The sequence below is a fragment of the Cylas formicarius genome, unplaced genomic scaffold (genome assembly GCF_029955315.1).
Source record: "Cylas formicarius isolate icCylForm1 unplaced genomic scaffold, icCylForm1.1 PGA_scaffold_7__23_contigs__length_41026272, whole genome shotgun sequence".
Classification (NCBI taxonomy): domain Eukaryota; kingdom Metazoa; phylum Arthropoda; class Insecta; order Coleoptera; family Brentidae; genus Cylas; species Cylas formicarius.
The window spans coordinates 30319302-30338326 of record NW_026844352.1 but is presented as its reverse complement, the minus strand read 5'-3'; the positions used below and the strand labels follow the sequence as shown (position 1 = coordinate 30338326).

Genomic DNA, 19025 nt, shown 5'->3' with positions numbered 1-19025 from the left:
GTGGTAAAGTGACGCTTCCCGCACGCTAGATCGATGGGTAATTAGGTATTTTACAGACGGGAGTAGAAAAACATTTTAACCATAACAGAAATGAAATTCTAACGATATGTCAAATGTCAATCTAGATTTTGGGATGGCGCGTGTAGAATAAGCACAGTGCAATTTGGTGAGAGAAATTTGGGTATGGGGTAACTGGGTTACCGAACGTGTTATATACTATATTTTTACTACGACCGTTAGTTTTTGGGTATATTTTTGTAAAACAACACGAATATATATTTACTGACACGACCGTCAGTATTGACAAACGTCAAAATTCAAGGCGTGGAAAATATCTGCGAAAACATCCGATTGCTCTCAAACTCGTGCTGTAACATCCCGGAAATGCCCGAACTGGCTCGGATTCGTGGGAAACGAAACTGACGTGGTACAGACGAGAGTAGAAAGAAATATTATTAACTATACCAATAGCAAGTGTGAGTGTGTTACGAACAATATTTTTTATTTGGAGGCGAGAAAAAATTCTATTAACATTATCTTTATAATAATATAATTAGTTAATTAGTTGTTTTTTGTTTAGGTTGAACAATGCACTTGTTGAACCGCAGTGTGGATGATGTACAAGAATCTCAAAAATGGTGTATATAGTTTAAACTGTTCTGCGGAATCATCATTAATAAATCCATTTAAAATAAGCAAGTGAACGTCGACTACCGGTATAACCGGAAGTACCTCCATCATATAAATATTTTAACAGTGCCATCTACTTCAGGTTTTGCGTAACAACATGTATATACAATCACGCGAGTTATAAAATTAAATTAGGCCTCATCCCCCATATATTGCCTCCGGGGATTTAATTTCAACCAATTTATATTCCATTGTTTTAGCTGTGTTTGCTTTTAAATCCGTTAATTTCCATTATTCCGTTTCATTCAAGCAACCCACTAAAGTTCCATTAAATAGAAAAATAATGGCGCGAAAGTAAATAAGTCCCCGGTAAAACACAAAGCGGGACTGCGGGATTTGGCTCCGCGCGCGGGTTAATGATTTAATTTAAATAAATGAGTTTTGATGTTAAAAGCCCCGAATCCGAATCCATATGGATTTAGGCACCAGCCTAAATTTCCTCTCTGCAACGCCACTACCGACGTGATTTAAATTACTTTGCGCGTTAAACGCAAAGTTATTCGTGCCCGCGAATAATCGACTAGTGTGCGAAATGTTGTCGCTAAATTGTGGCAAGTCGCCGATGCCCACACGTCCAGCGTCTAGACGAAACAACACAAAGCAACGCTGATTAAAATAATGTCCCGGTGTATACTGAGTGTTTCTTCGTGGGGGGTAACCCTGAATCATTCACGGTAAAATAGGCTTTGCTGTAACATTGTATACTAGAAACTAGAGGAAAAACCTCAATAATCCTTAAGGGAACAACTAGCAATTGTAGCGATTATCTATTAATTTCACAATACAAAATACAAACTTTTTTTAAATATTCAAACAATTTGAAAATATAGATGTGTGTCGTAATTTGGTTTTATTATTGTGTTGATATTTACTAGAATGTTGTATACACTCGTTTAGAGCTGCGTAGCTTTATTAACAGTTTCTAGTAGACTTTCATACTAGTTGCAGTATAATTTCAATACGATGTTAACAAAATCTTTAAGTCAATATGGAAATTTTATTGAAAATTTGGAGTATTGCAAAATAATTGTACCAAATAAGTGTTCAACTAGTGTTTTTAACATTTTATCTTAAAATATTGATTGCAATTTTATGTTACAATGAGCTACAAATAGTTCTTGGCGCTATATGCGCATTTTTGTAACTTTTTTTACCGTGTTTTACCTCTTTTGCCGCGTGGAAAGCGGGCGAATCAACCTGGGAATTTCCATATTCCATCCCAACTTGAATGTTTTAATGTTATTCAATTTTATTAGTATTATTGGTAGCTTACGTATGCAAAAAAAATCCGTACCAAGTTCAAGCGCAGTAACCAAAACTAACCAAATAAATAATAATGTAATACACGTACGTTAAATTATTGTCTAATTAAGTTATAATTGTTTTTTTTTTTGCGTCAATACTAAAATCAACCAAGCATGCCAGAAAACTATACGTATCTTATGTATTTTTTTACTGTATTGTTAAAGTGTACTGAACAAATGTTTAGGTTAACAACCAACATATTCAATACATTTAATATATTTCTCCAAGTTGTTTATTATATTTTTAATACATTTTTTCTAATGGGGTTGTATTAAAAACGGTTAATTTTAATTAAGAATTTAATTTTACAATACGCATTTTTGAAATACATAATTAAAATTACTTTTCTTTATAAATTCAATAATACAACCCTAATTATGACATTTTACAGCAGAAAAAAGACTAGAAAAACAATTCTACAGGACTACATTCCAGGCTCAAAGTCGTTGAAGTAATCAAAAGCAATTTCGGAATTTTACGCAAAAAAGTCGGTACATAATTTTTTTATTTGTCATTTTGATATTCCCTTTTTTTACGAGAGACTAGACGTCAGTCAATTGTTGGCAAATTTCACTAATATTTCATGGAGAAAAGAATACCTAATGCAATAAATCAATATTTCATTGCCTTGTGACGTAATTTCGAAACTCTATAAATGGCAAATAGAAATCTCTAAAGGGCAACAGTGAAGTGAAGGTAAAACATTTTGACTTTAAGCTTTTTTAGATCAACGTAAAGCAGATCTAACCCTTTTGAAAGACGCTTTATTAAGAGTTTAAATTGATCTAGTATGCTTACCTTTCGGATTATCATTTACGTACCTAGGAACAGGTAAAAGTAGATCATGCAACAAGTATGGGAAACGAGTGACTTAAAAAGCTTATGAAACGTTAGTTTTTCCGTACATTTTTGCAAAATAACACGAATACGTTCACTGACATGACCGTCTGAATTGACAAACGTCAAAATTCAAACCGTGTGGTAATATCTCCCAAAACATGTGATTGCTCGCAAGCCCGTAGGGATCTCAACCCATACAGTAATGTCCCGGAAACGTCTTAAGTGACTCGGGTCACTTCGGACATTTCCATTTCCATTTCAACATCATCGCTTTGGTCACTGGCAGCTTCTATATAGGCAATCTAATACATCAAACGAAGTTTTACTTTAGACACTTATAGGCAACTAAAGTACACATTTCCTAGTAATGGTAGTATGCACTTTTTTTTATTACACTCAGTGGTAAGATGTATTCACGTTTCAGGTAGTTTAATGCATTTGTCCAGCACGTCTCAATTATATGATTTGTGACTTATTGAATTAAATGACTTATTTTTAAGTTTTTCGAATTGTGGCAGATGAAGTTAACCTTTTAGTTAGCCTTTAACTAGCGCAAAATTTGAACTAAAATAAAACTACCACGACAAAGCGATAAAGAAATGCGAGTTCACGTACCAGAGATTTTTCGAAGTCAGTTTTTCTCCAAGTGCTCAAACGTGTCCTATAGACACAGGTATCTTCCATATGATATTTCGTACCTATATTAGGTAAAGATATATTTAACGCGTCGTCTTAGGGATGAAAAACGATACGAAATCGAAAACAGATTACCGCAGAAATACGCTGGATCGTCCAAAATCCGTTTGACAAGCCTTAAGGGTGATTAATATATTTTTGATCGGCACGTGGGTTTTTTCGGGTGAGCTCCAGCGATTTGTTCTGTCTATTCCGTTTAGCAAAATTACAAAATCGATATCGATACCGTCGTGTATTTCTTCTTTATTGTACTAAATGCGCTGGGCGGGAATGACTTTGATCATAAAAACGGTCGAAGGAAATATTTATTTTCCTTCTCGGATATTTTAACATAACGTCCCGGCATCCCTGGTTCTTTCGACGCCCGGAAGGGGGTAGGAAACACGACAGACGATACGCCTAGCCGTTAAGGTGGTCATCCGCTTAAGGTTTCAGATTTCCACGTCTCTGACCTTTGAGCCCATTAGCGGATTATCCTTTTGGGCAACACGAAACGCAGGTGCGGAAAAATAGCGCAAACATAAAATTTATTGGCAAAAACATTTATTTAGATTTCATCATAAATCAAAAATTCGGAAGTTTCTATTTGAAATAAATAAAAATAGTTTTGGTTTTCTAAATTTTATTTTATTAGATTATTAAAATTGTCCCAAAGCATTATAAAAGATTAGGCTATTTAAGTAAGTGGTATGACTGAAATCCCACGAAAATTGAATAAAATTGTAATTTAAATAAAAAATAATTCATTAATTAGGACTTTCATATCAACTTAATAAAGCAACAAAATAAGCTTAAACCGGCTCACAACAATTCATAAAAACAGTATTGGTTATATTGGCAACTCTTAATGTTAAGACTAATTTAGAAAAACCGTTGGCAATTTTAAAATTAGTTGCCAAATTTCTCACCACTCATTTATTAAACTCCGCTGCACTCCGCGTCACCTTACCGCGCCAGTTTCGTTTCCCAGGTTTCCGAGCCACTTCGGACATTTCCGAGATTTTACCTCACGGGTTTGATGTTTTCGATGATATTTCCCACGCCTTGAATTGTGACGTCTGTTAATTCTGACGGTGGTTTCAGTGAATGTATCAGCGTTGTTTTGCAAAAATGTACCTAAAAACTACCGTCGTAGAAAAAGTATAGTATGCAACACGTTTGGTCAACTTTTTAAGTCACTCGTTTATTAAACACTCGCTCGGTGTACGTCAGATCCACGTATTTAATATTGTATAGAGTAAAAAATAAACTAACCAACTTTTTTTTTCCTTATAACAACCGATTTCTAGATATTGAGCAGAGTAAATTTCGACATTTTTTTAAAATAAAATTTCCGAAGCTAACAGAAATTCGGTGTAGTTATTAGTAAATTGATAGACAAATTTTATTACTTAAAAGATAGGTAGGTAATTTGTTAACGAGTGACGGGCTCTGAAGAGGGTATACAACGGTGACAACTCTGACGAATCAATCTGTGTAATTACTACTGCTGAAGTAAACTAACCCAAACGAAAATGTTGATAGAGCCGTCAACAAGAACCCGGCGTAGGCTAGTTAACCTTCCCCAATTCGATTTCAATGGTTTTTGATACGTTTCATGTTCTTTTCCCCCACTATTAAAAACTAATTAAAACTTCGCGTCCTGCCCCCCGCGTTGTTCAACTTTGAGAAGTTTAATCATGATTTATTAAGGTCACTGTATATTAAACACGCTTCTACCGACTTCGGAACTTGCGTATTCTGGCTACACGGGTAAATTAAATTCCTTTTTGTATTAATGGCTTTATAAAGTCGGCACGCTTTGCTTTGTTATATAATTAAAGGGTCATAAAGGATACAGGTATTTTAAATGTCATTTTGTCGCGAATTCAAGCTTTTACGACGATCGCAACCCTCGAAATTGACCCTTCTTTGAAATCGGATGGTTTTATTGATACTTGGTTCTTTCAGATACCCGTATAAAATATGATTGCAACTTAAAGCCTCTTAGGACAAACTATATAGTTATTAGATGGGACAAACAAATTCACTATTCTAATAACCAAAATAGTGATCTGGGGTTTTATACTGTGAGAATCGTTATTTGACTATAAAAATCTCGAAATTATACAGGATGTTTCTTATTGTGAACGTATGTCCTAAAAACAACTTCTAAGATACAGGGTGATAAAATTTTCATGAAAAAAAAATGGTTTTATATTATTTAAGATATCTTTACGAAAAGAACACCCTTTATAATAAATCTTTTGTTGGATTACTTAGTAGGCAAAAATACGCAAATTCTTGCGTGGTTGTTATTTTGTGAATTTTATTTGCTAATTACGGTTTAATTGATAAAAGATTCCATAATTACACGTGTTCGTTGTTAGTGTATGCAAAGAAATAAAATAGTCCCTTGGTACCCCTTAAAACGTTTTTAAAGGAAGGAATATAGGTTAAGAATATGTGAGCCCATTGGCGCCCGCTAAAGCCTTTGTTCCGCTCTGATAAATTCTGATTATGTTTTAAGTTATGTGCTTAGTTCGCGTTGTTTTCGTATACCGTTGTTTGTTTTTATTTGTTGAATTAACCAACGGTTCGAAGTTAATTGTGAAAGTTGAAAACCGTTTATATCCAACCTGAGTTTTATGTCTTTTCTTTTCTTCAGGTATTTATTATCTGGAAAAGAATGAAATTTAAATGTCGAAACTTCCAATTTTAAAGCTGTCCTTATAATCGCAAATTTTATTGACAATGGATACTAGCCTGTTTATAATTGTCACAAAATATTCGCTTCATTGTCCCTATGGTAATTTGCGTAATTGCTGGAATTGAATTATCGAATAAACACGGCTGATTGTCAATAATAGAGAAGAGCGCGTTAAACTTTCATGTTCAATTTGTTTTACCAAAAATCAGATACTGATTTGACATTTGCTCTAATTCTAATATTTTTATTTTTTTAATATTTTCATTTATTGTAAAGCGAGATGACTCTTAGATTGTTTGGGAATTCGGAGATGTAATGAACCAAACGACACCGATGGAGTAGTTATACATGCAAAATGGTCCAAGATGACGCAGATATTATTAATGTATTCTGAACCATTTTATGTAAAGCGATGTGCTAAAAACATTTCATATTCATTGCCGTATAGAAAGCAATTTCATATCTGATGAATACGTATGACATGCTGCAGTATGTTATGAAAATGTATTAAAAACTAACGGCTGTCCGTGTTTACGAAATATAATATAGCATTAATTCATTTGTACCTATTATGTACAGAGTGAACGTGCTCCATATACCACAGCATATTAACTTGAATTTAAAGTGCATGCATATTAACATAATGTCGATTTAAAGGTAGAGATATGTGGATATTTAACATGACTGCATATAAAGGTTGATAATTTTTTGTTACATTCCCGTTTATTCTATCGTATGCACAACACCCTTGCCAGTTTTTGTTACAATTTTTTTATTTCTCGAATAATATTTAAAAAAAACCAAAACTGTTCTAAATACACTCACCTATTTTTTAACAAAATTTAAATCATAAAGTAGCTGTTTCAGAAATGTTACTCCCCTGTGTGGTATTCCAGATATTTTTGTATTAAAAAAAATACAATCTAGGCATACGTAATTTTTACTGTTAACTGTAATAACTTATTTGCCGTACCTATTTAATTTGTTCTGTTATTACTTAATATTGTTGGTTTAGGTCTTAATTGGACGAACCTTGGCTGGTAAGCAGCTACAAGTCGCAACAATTTTCTTCGTTTTTAGTGAATTTCAAACATGCATAATTGTAGGCCGTTGAACCGCATGTGCCTCATACGAATTGACCTAATTGCGATAATTGTTTTTTTTGCAGGGTTGAATCGAAATTTCAACATAAATATTCAGTTTGTTTGTTAGTCGAATAAACGAGACACGTTTGCGTCATGAGATGACAGCAATAAACGGTGTAGACGCTGCGGAATGACAAAAAACAATTCACAATGGTGTGAGTCATCAACGCGACTGACAATGGGAACGTAAGCACGCCACTGATTTTACTATCTCTTTTAAACACAATAGTGGGCACACTCTTGCCTTTGGCCTGTAATCTCTGTATATACGCAAACGGCTCCGAAACCTCTTGAAACAATGCGGAATTGTTCTTCACTTAACCGTGGGCTCAAGGAGCTAGTTCCGCGTGTGAAGTATGGCAGCCATGCAGATACGATGGTGCGATATCTTGACATTCTACTTTCGGCTTGCTTGACGAAATATTATATATCCACACGTACCTATTTGCCACAAGCGAGAAAGTTCATGTGTAGGAGATATGCGTGGTAACTGAACTTCATTTGTTTTCGATATATATATGTAGTTGCTTATTGCCGACTTAGAAACGTGTTTACAGATTAACTAAAATTAGTTTCACGAAGATGATAAATTTAATAATTATTCTAGCCCTAAAACAGTTGCAAGCTTTTTAATATTCTGGATAAGACCAGCGTTTATAAGCTCATGAGTCAAGTCTACTTTTAACTTTGCATTTATTGAAAAAAAGAACGTAATTAATGATGTATCAGTATCCAACCTCGTGAAATCAACTTAATATCTGCAGTGTATATCCATTGAATCACATGCGACACCATCATACCTTTCCTTCGACGTTTATAACCAAAACGCGTTGTATAATTAAAAATGTACGTTTCATCTGTAGAGGTTCTTTTTCGGTTAGGCTTATTGTTAATTGAGAAATTGTGTGGTTGGCGATTTTTGGACAAAACCAGAAGTATCGACTTTTAAAATCGTATAGTTACAGTCAGTATATTTATTTGAAAGATATTACTCCATAAAAATTATCCAACAGGAAACACGCATTTTGGGCGCGCAGCAGAGATTTATCTGAATAAAAATTACATTAATTTGAAATTGTTTATATGTTCCGAAGAAAAATCTTGTAGCCATCTAAACTAAATGTTACAGGCCAATTCATCAGTTTTTTTATTTATTTATTTTAGGACTTGGCTATTTACATAACCAAGTAACATTTGCATAAACAAAACTATCAACTTCGCAAATACCCCGTAAGTCTCTTCTTGAACACTCTTGGGCACGGCGCGCCCTTAATATTATCCGGCAGTTCACTAAAATTACAAACACCATCGTAGAATAGAGTTTTCTGTAAATTTGTTATTTTTACCATAGAAACATTGAAGTGCTGATTGGAATGTATATTATATTGATAAAAGTTTGACCTTTTTTCCAACCATAATTTAAGATAGCCTGGTTGGTGATCGTGCGCAATTCCATAAACCAATATTAAACTTGCTTTTCTAATGAACTGCCCGACATTTAGCCAATTTAACTGGTCTAACATACTCTTTATAGGAGTATAACCCTATTTTGTTGTAACTGTAACTTATTTAAATCTTCTTTTGTACAAGATATAAGCAATGAACAAACATACAAAAATGAGGCAAAATTATGCTATTATACACTAACATCCTAGTCCCCTGCGATAAAAACCGCGATACACGGTTAAAAACCCTATTTTCTTACCAATTTTTTTGCATAGATATTCAACATGATTACAAAAGCATAATTGTGGATCCAAGATCACCCTTAAATATTTAATTTCGGAAACAAACTCAATTTTATTACCCTGTATATCCAGAGACTGAAATAAGCGTGTCATCAACAAATAAGTTAACAAAGGAGTTTTTTAAAACCTGATACATATCATTTATATAAATAATAAATAAAAGCGGGCCCAAAACGCTTCCCTGCGGTACTCCCCATCTGCTATCCCTATGACTAAAAACATTATTATTAATTTTAGTTTGGTGAGATCTATCAGAAAAAAAGTTCTTTACCCATTCTAGTTCAGAGTCTTTAATACCATATAAACCTAATTTTGTAATAAGAACGCTCACAATTAGTTTTGATTCATTCATGTCTTTCCGCCACACTGCACACATATATTGCAACGCAGTTTCGCACGAGTGTTTGCTCCTGAAACCAGACTGGCCACTGTAGAGTTGGCAGTTCTGCTCCAGGTAGTCTCTCAACTGCCCACACACTATCGTTTCCAGGATTTTATCCATTACTAGCAGCAAGTTAATTGGTCGAAAATCACCAGGTGTTTTCGGTTTTGACACTTTAGGTATGGGCACTATAATGCTTATTTTTAATTAATCAGGGATTTTTCCAGCACTTAAAGACGCATTCACCAAATATAACAACGGATAACCTATTACACAAAATAAATCCTTGACGAGTTTTATATTTAGAACAGAGTCACTTGTACTTCTATTTTTTAGGTTATTTACAGTTTTTTCAAGCTCCGATATCGTTATTTTTTTAAAGCAAGACAAGCTACAGCTGACCATGTCACACACAGAATGCCATTGCTTCTTTTCTATACTCTCTGCTATTTCATTTAAGCTATCGGCATAAAAGTTATTCATGTTTTCTTCTTCTTTGTCACTGTAATGTCCAAAATCAATATTGGTAAAATCTGCTTTTTTATTTTTATTTCCAACAAGTCCTTTTAATGTCTGCCACATTTTCTTTCCATTTCTCTTGCAATCATCAATTTTTTGGTGATAGTATCTTTGCTTGTCATTTCTGATAACTGAAATAACGTTATTTCTTTTTCTTTTATATTCTTCCCAGTCTTCTTCACCTTTGGTGTATTTAAACTTTTTGTAAGCAATGTCCCTAACATGTTGCGCCTGTCCTATCGCGGAGCGGAGATATCCTATAAAATCCACATATATTTTGTTAACATCCGTGGATGTGTAATTCCAATTTTGACCAATAAGTGCTTCCCGTATTTGATTAATATTTTGAGAACTCAGATTTCTGATATAAACATTCTCACTTGCTAGTGTCTTTCTTCGAACTTCCACTTGAACGCCAATAGTTCGTGGTCACTGATGACAGGAAAGTTTCTCGGGACCTCCTCTACGTTGAAGTCATTTGTTATTATCTGATCAATTAGTGTAGCTGAACTTACGGTAGCTCGTGTTTCCTTTGTTACTATTTGCCTAAAACCAGTCGAATTAACAACGGACTGAAGTTTTTTGGAGTCATTACTATTTTTCAAATAATCGATATTTAAATCTCCCAAAAAATATGTTCTTTGTTTCTGGTCAATTAATTCTTCTACAAGATAATCTAGGAACTGTTTGACATATCCATTCGGTGATCTATATAGTGATCCTATTAACACCGTCTCCCTCTCAAAGAGGACTATTGCAGCAACTGCCCAGTAGCTGTAGTCCACTGCGTCTTTAAAGCAAAGTTTGAAATTGATACCATTTCTAATGTATAGTATGCTACCACCAGTATATCTGCTGTTGGAAAATGAAACAATGGCAGTATATCCATCAATATTAAACTCACGCTCCTCGATATCTTCCGTGATATGCGTCTCACTTATACAGACAGCAAGAGGTTGATTGTCCTGCATTATTTCAGTTAACTCGTCTATGTGTGATGCTAGGTCCTGTATATTTATATGCAAAATCAGACCAGAGGGCGCAGAAATGTTCGTAGATCTATTGGTTTTAAACATTCATTTCATTCATTTAGACTAAATATTTACTCATTGGGATCTTCGGTCCCATATTTACCTTACCAAATAATGGAAAACCAATAACCAACCGGCTTATATTCATCCAAACAGATAACGCCTTAAATCGTCACTTATACTGTGTACATGAAATGCCGACACAACATTGGTCAATATCACCTTTTTTCATACATCTGCGGGTGGACAAAAAAATTGATAATATAAATTTTAAAACATTTACATTTACATACCTACGCTATAGCATATTTACGGCAGTCTTTTCTCAAAATATTGCTAGATTCGCTGTTATAATTTAATTCTCTTTATGTCAGTCGCTTTTCTTATATTAAAGAATTTTCTCGGCGATTCTTTGAAAAATTCTTGATTGACAAAGGAGTTAAAAAAATATGCCCGGTGTTGGGAAAATTGCTATAATAGACAAGGACGGTAAATAGTTCCCATTCCTATTTATCCTCGGAGCAGAGTATTATTTCGATATTTTCTGAAACGACACAATGAGGGAAAATTAAAACTTTTAACACGCTTGCTGCAAAAACCATCTTCTAACTTAATAACTCAACCGTCTCATCTTAATAGCCTAGAAAGTTATCTCCACCAAAGTTGCGCGTTGCAATTTTTGGGACGCAGTGGTGCATTATCATCTGACCCTTATGCACACATTCCACTCATTCCCATTGTCTGTTTTCATTCACTTCCACAAGACTACGCATATTTTACCTAATATCTCGTCCTTTGCGTGGTGCATGCGCCATTTTTATGACGGTCAGGTCCGACCGTCTCATAAAGTCTGTACCGGCATTGCCGGTTCCTGAAAAAAACCTGTAATTTAATAACTTTGCTGCAGTATTACCTATAAGTTGATTGTGTAATAGTTTTGTTATGTATATTTTATTACAGATAAATATTAAAGCATTAACCTTAAAAAGCAAAAGAAATTGTGTGGCCTGTGACGTCAATGTTAAAATTGATAAACGGCAAAATATCAGGGCCAAAATCTTCCGAAACCATCTGATCGACTCATTACTAAAATACCAGAAACATCCGAATTGGAAGCTTTTCGTACGCTTGATCCATGCATAATTGGGTATTTTAGAGCAGGGAGTAGAAGAATAAATTATGGGAATTTTATATTATTATTATTTTCGTGTTGTATCTAAGGAATATATTAGTATCTCTATGATCTATTTTCTTTTGTATAAAGTATACATTCAATTAAATAAAATACAATCGTGGTATAACAAATTTAAGTTAAGTACCAGTTATATATAATTATAAATATGAATGTGATGATTACGAGACCTACACATGTTATTCTCATTTTAACGGTTACATTACAATTAATAGTAATAGTCATAATTATATTATCATCATTTCGCAGAAACGATTATAGGTTTTTTTGTAAGCGCAATTATAATTTTCAATGTAGGAGATTTAAAGGCGTTAACAATATTGACCCAACTTTGAAATAAATGGACTATAAAAGAGGGTCCGCTGAGAGAGACCTGAATATAAATGCTTAATAACTTAATGTTATGATACCTTAGGTGTGCAGGTTTAACCTTTGATCTTACAACACTTAAATTTTAAGTGTAGTACCTTGAAGTAAAGGTGTGATTTCAATGAAAATAACTGACAATTTGAAAAATGAGACCTAAAACGTCTTTAACTTTATCCAAAAGATGTAGTGAGTAAAAGTATTACATTTTCGCAACTCAAATTACGAGCACCCGATTTTGTTCGCTTTGCTAATAGATTAGTGCAACGATAATTTTGTAAATTTGCATGCTTAAAAGGGTTCGAAACTGTCGTACACGTGTGGCTTAACGATTGCTAGGTGTAAACAAACCAGCAACTAGTTATACCAAGCAGTCACTATTGAAAAAATGTACCTAGATAAAACTCTGTAGCTATGGATGCCAACTCTAGCAAAATGTAATCTGTATATACTACAAAACGAATTTAACACAAGCCTAGCCTTGTACATCATCTTCCTAACGAGATAATAATGTAAACTACCAGCATTTGTTTTACGTTAACAGACCCGTATGGGGAAATTGTTTGTTCTAAAACTGGCAACGCCGCATATAGCTACATTGTGTGGCGCGCCGGCACTTTGACAACAGTACGGTGGCGGCAATTTTAGGGGTTGGTATCTTCTCGGAACATTCGGGACGGCCCTTTTGTTCTCGTAAGGTATTTTTTGGTATACGACAAGTGCTTGGAGCACTACCTGTCATGGGCGGTTGGTGATTCGAGAAATGTGCTTCTTTGGGTTTTGTTTTTTATTTTTCGGTGAGTTTCGTTGTTCGACTTTTTTAAACTTTTATCGTGCAAATTTGTTTACTTTCTAAAATTGTTGCGGTGAGCACTGTTGGCATTTTCAAATTTTACAACCTGATAAAAAAAAACAATAAAAAATTTATTATAAATGTATGTAAGTGTAGGCCATAGTCAATTAAATAGGGGAAAAAGAAAAAATATAATTATCGCCAAATTATCCATATAAAAATACAAAATATTATATATTTATACCTATATATTTTGTCTTCAGCATATTATGATATGACGGATTTTAATTTGGTTCCATTTTGTCATGTAAGAAAAAGTTGGTTTTAATTAAGTTACATGTTGGATTTATGTATTTACTAATGATACAGAGAATGAAACATTAACCTTTTTGCGATAAAAAATAATAGCGCTAGCTTAAGCGAATTTCTCTTTAAACTTTACGCGCCTTGTTGTAACTTTATTATTGCAATAGAAAAAGCTCTTTTGCTGTGTAATAATGATGGTTATTTTATTTCGTGCTTAACAAGAAGTATTTTGCATACGTTGCATTGTATAGTAAATAATATAACACGTGACAATAATTCAAAAGTATTTAGGTAAGTCGTAGCTTAAAAAATAATTTTAATTTTTTGGTTTGAGCGGATAAAGCTCGACTAGATATTATTCTGAAAGTTATAATCTAAATATCCACTTTACTTGTAAAAAGGTATTTAAAAGGTGTATTTTAAAATATATAGGTATTATACTGTTTTTGTTAAGTCCAGATAATTAAGAAAAAAAAAACATTTTCGCGGAACTTTTAATTGATATCCGATTTTTAAGCTTCAAAAATCATATTAAGTGGCTTCAAGTTAGTTTGACAATGAGGGAAAAATATTGTATACAATTTTGAGCAACGATTATTATTTTTTAATTAGGTATATTGAAGTCCGGAAATCCGAGGTTTACTATGAGCAATAAATGAACTTTTGTACACACCTTATATTTACCCTAGGAATGAAGGTTATTAAATAATATATAGTATTATGTACGTTGGTTTTGTAAAAAATGCCACGATATACTAGCATTTTTCTAGATATGTATATTTATTACGTAATATTGGAAAAGTTTAAATTAAATATTCTGTACTAAACAAGTAACAAATGAACAAGACCAGGTAAACAATATCTAAAAAAAAAATAATCTAAAAAAATACATGCATTCACTTACTCTTCGATAAACAAGTCGGATATTTTGGATGGTAGGGGTCTGTTAGAAAAGTTAATATTACTTATATAGCTTATAAGGTTACAAAAAGAATTCCAAACTTTCTCAGGAACGTCGGGTGACTCCAAAAACGTGCGAATCTCTATTATTTTTCTGTCAGGTCTTTTACTGAAGGAACATTGATCTTGGCCACTTCCTCAATAGCCTCCTCGTTCAACTCATCTTCACTCAATTCTGCATTTGTTTCTGAAAAAAATAACCTAACTCAGTCATTATTTCATGTTACGCTAACTGGATGTTTTAGTCTTCTGTCAAAGAGTCGGTTGGACTTACTTAATCGTCTGTTGAAACGTAACTTTGCTCAGTATTTTCGGGATCTCCCGAATGTTTTTTTAGCCATTCCGTTAGAGGCAATCATCTTCTACTTCAAAGAATCCTGCATAGTTTGCAATAGTGTTTTTGCTAACTTCCTGTCAAGCACGGTGAACAAAATTTACAGCATTCAATAAGCTCACTAAAAACTCTTGTCCATCATCAATTGCTTCTATCATCTTTATCAGCAATATCTTCTTATAGTGACACTTCAGGGAGTGGATTATGCCTTGATCTATGGGCTGCAGTTTTGAACTGGTATTGGGTGGATAAAAACCAGTTTGATTTGGTTCAACGATACAATTGGATGTGCTGGACAATTATCTAGTAGAAGAATAATTTTTCTGTTCTTCTTCTTCAGTTCTGTATCCCATTGAAGCAGCTCTTCGGTAAATAAGTCATATGTCATTCACGCTCTGCTGTTTGACCTGTACTTGAATGGTAGGGTCTTGTTTTTAAAACATCTTGGGTTTACTGATTTGTCGATAACAAACAGCTTTCCATTTTCTGTCCCAGTCATGTTTGCTGTAACCAAAACTGTTATTCGAACTTTGGACAATTTTTCATCTGCACACCTTTCTGCTTGGAATTTTCATATCTTATCGGCGTTAAAAATATTGTCACTGTCATAATTTTTGCAAAGATCCGGCCAAATCGTTGTGAGCCAGTTATTAACAACATTCATATCAACTGATGCAAGCTCACCAACAATTTTTCCTCCAGAGGTACAGTTTCTCTTTTTAAAACGTCCAATCCAACTTCTGGAACACACAAAATCTTTTCCTTCTATTCTGCTTTCAAATTCACTTGATTTTTGTTGAAAAACTGGACCACTTATGGGAACATTTTCTTTTGAGTAAACCACTATAAAAATCCCTTATTGACGCCTTCATAAGCTGATTTTCTGAGCCTTTTACAACTTGCGCGTTCACTTGACCATAAGACGAGAGAATCCTAACTTTTTTTCCCAGGTAATGGAGACAGTTGCTTTAGGCAAATCCATTTAAAGGTCTGTCATCAATATTCTCCACGAAATCTAAATCACAACTGACTGAACTGAACTGAAAATGTATCTTAATCTTGATGAAATTTAGTTCACTGTATCCTAAAGTTCACCTTATCCGGGTTCACTATAAACAATAAACATTTCTATTGGTTCATTATAACCATGTTTACTATATCCGAACTCCACTGTATATTATTTTTTTAAGTTTAATTTAAACCTCAACAATTCGTGTAAGCAATTCAATAGTTTCTAAGTTAACACTAGCAGACAAATTTTTTTTTAAATAGATCGTTGTGATAAATAGGGAAATTTCGTAAGCCGAGAGATCGACTTTTATTATTTTTTAAAATCTTTTGTTATAAAATTCTCTGGAATTTCATTAAAAATTTTTAGCGTCGCATCGGGAAAGAAAACGGCCCTTATAAAAATACCATTTGCTGAATGCTAAAAATGAGCATTTAAGGGCAATGAAGTAAACGCGTAATAACATCGAAATCTGATGTAAAAGCTTCTCGTCGTTCATTCCTGAAAATACGGCAACCATATACAAAAAGGTCGGAGGCTTGACACGAAATCTCCCTTAATATTCCCGAAATAGGGAGACAAATAGAGCAAGTCATTCAGACACAACAGTGTCTCCCCGTGGGCACATGGAAAATTGTAAACAAAAACCTGCCGTTTTAGCCTTGGTTGGGGGTTATACGTTTTAGGTCGTTTTTTTGTTAGCACGTGAGAAATTTCTCCCTTCGGCTTGGATTCCAAATCAACTCAAGTATTGGCGCGCGTTTTCATGTAGAAACGTAATTGAATTACAAATTTCCGTGCATAGGTGTATCGATTCTTTTACGTTGATCGGCAGGTGAAACCTTGTCCTCGTTCATATTTGATATGTATCGATTTTGATTGTCCCAAAATAATATAGTTCTATGCATGCTATATAATTTTGACGTGAATTTTATTCTGTCCAGTTTACTTTGTTATCGGGTGTTATAAGAAAAAGCTCGGAAGATAATCCCTTGGTACTGGTACCATTTTTTCTATGCAATGGGTTTTGCACTTCCGAAATCATACGAATTAATACGAAAGTGAACAAGATGTCAGAATCATAGTGTCGTAACACTAATTAACACAAACGTCGCTCCTGTTTCTTATTAAATTTGCCAAACATAAATACCATTTTTGTTTCTTATTGAATATGCCATAAATGGTTCTTCGCAAGTTTTAATTTTGGTCATTTGTCATCCCATTCATGGACTCATTTTTATAAATGAAAAATTTATTCCGAAATCAAAAAATGTTGCTGTATTTTCATTAATTCAGCATCTTTTTTCTAAATAGTCACAAAGTTAATTAAGTTAAGTTAAGCTATTTAATCAAATTGGATAAATATTCTACAGATGGCATTTACTTTCCCCCAGAACCTTCAATTGTGTCATCACGTATGCGTTGAAAATCCTATATGCAAAATACTTTTTTCTACTCCCGCCTTTAAAATACCTAATTACACAGCGATCTAGTGTGCGGGAAGCCTCACCTTACCACGTCAGTTTCGTTTCCCACGTTTCCGAGCCACTTCACGGGTTTGAATTTTGACTTTTGTTTGTTTGTTTGAAATTGAAGGTTAGGACCTGCTTCTTCTTGCTTATACGATGTTAAAAATTTAACCCTCTTAAAACCTTGAATGATTTTGCTTTCAATTAGTCTATTTATTTAAATAAACTACTTAACGATCAATTTTAAAACTGAAATAAACAACATAACGTTTTAAAACTGTGTTTATTCCGTTGTTTATATGACATATCCAATAATAGATCTCTCTCTGTCTAACGTACACAGTTAAAAAGAGACAACAATAGTAGAACCGATCGGAACGATAAACGAATTTGAATAATCAGATAATCTGTTATTATTTTTAATTTGTTAAATTGTGATTTTTTCGTGACGGTCGTGGAACAATGCAACACGTCTGATAAACTCTTCATCTCACTCGTTCCTTAAGCACTGATCCGCTCGTGCCAAATAAACTCGTGAATCAAATGCCGTTTACCGCACTTTGCATAATATACTATAGCAAATGGCGAATTTAAATTGACGAATTTAAAATTTTTTGATTTACACGCTGAAGTTTGCAATTGTCGGTGACGAGGGTTTAATTAGATACGTCACGTATCACTTCCAATCCCAATTAACCACGAACAATGCTGCTAAATTTGCAGGATTGGTTCGAGATAATTATAACATATTGTCACATTAAGACGATATGACGGAATATAATTTAGCTTCTCTTTTCTCACGAGTTTCTTGTAAATATTTGTTGTGCTGATCAAATTCATATTTTATGAGAAACTTCCACAATTACCGTCTTACTGTTAATTTATACTAATTTTAATTGTATTTTAATTTTAAAACTATTATTTTCAATAAATTGTGAAATTGGATTCTTGTTAATGTGAAAACCACTTAACGAAGTATTAAAAAGTGGGGCGGGGGACACGCTCTCTGGTATTTTTTGTTTCCAAGAAAAACTTCTTTACATAAACTTTAATTTTTTGGCGCATTTTACAGAAGTAAGAATTTGAAAGAAAAAAATGAACATACCCACTAGTAATAATATTTAATATATAGGCGACAAACAACTGGAAATAAAAACAATGGATGGCAAGATTTAAAAGAAAAAAACATGAAAATTGAGCAGCACTTCGCTCCCGGGACGGGAATTTATTAAGGCGTTTTGTGTGAGGTGCTTAATTTCCATTCCGCCGTTAGTCTTGGAGAATTGCTTAATAATTTTGCTACGTGAATTCATCACAATCAAAAGAAAAGCTTTAAAGTGCCTTTTAACTGATTTTTTAAAAAAATATTTGAATGTTAAAGAAAGCTACTTGGTTATATATATATATATATATATATATTGCCGTAGGTATTTTTGAGATGGAGCAATTAAATTTAAATCGCTTCTGGTAATTGCAGTTGACTTTGAAGTTTCATAAAGAGGACTTTTCAATAATCGCAGCGGACGCTTTTTTTGCTGAAATGACATTCTT

General features: G+C 33.6%; 1 protein-coding gene across 3 annotated transcripts in view; it reads left to right on the top strand.

Moving 5' to 3' along the window:
* LOC132704656 (apoptosis-stimulating of p53 protein 2) overlaps window positions 1–19025 on the top strand; it is a 120228-nt gene that overhangs the window by 59043 nt on the left and 42160 nt on the right. The window contains exon 1 of one of the 3 annotated variants that reach the window (XM_060674811.1): window positions 13243–13400. The exons of the other annotated variants lie outside the window; for them this stretch is intronic. The gene's annotated coding sequence lies outside the window, so the exon portion shown is untranslated. Of the gene's footprint in view, window positions 1–13242; window positions 13401–19025 lie in introns of those variants that run through there. 3 annotated transcript variants of the gene reach the window in all.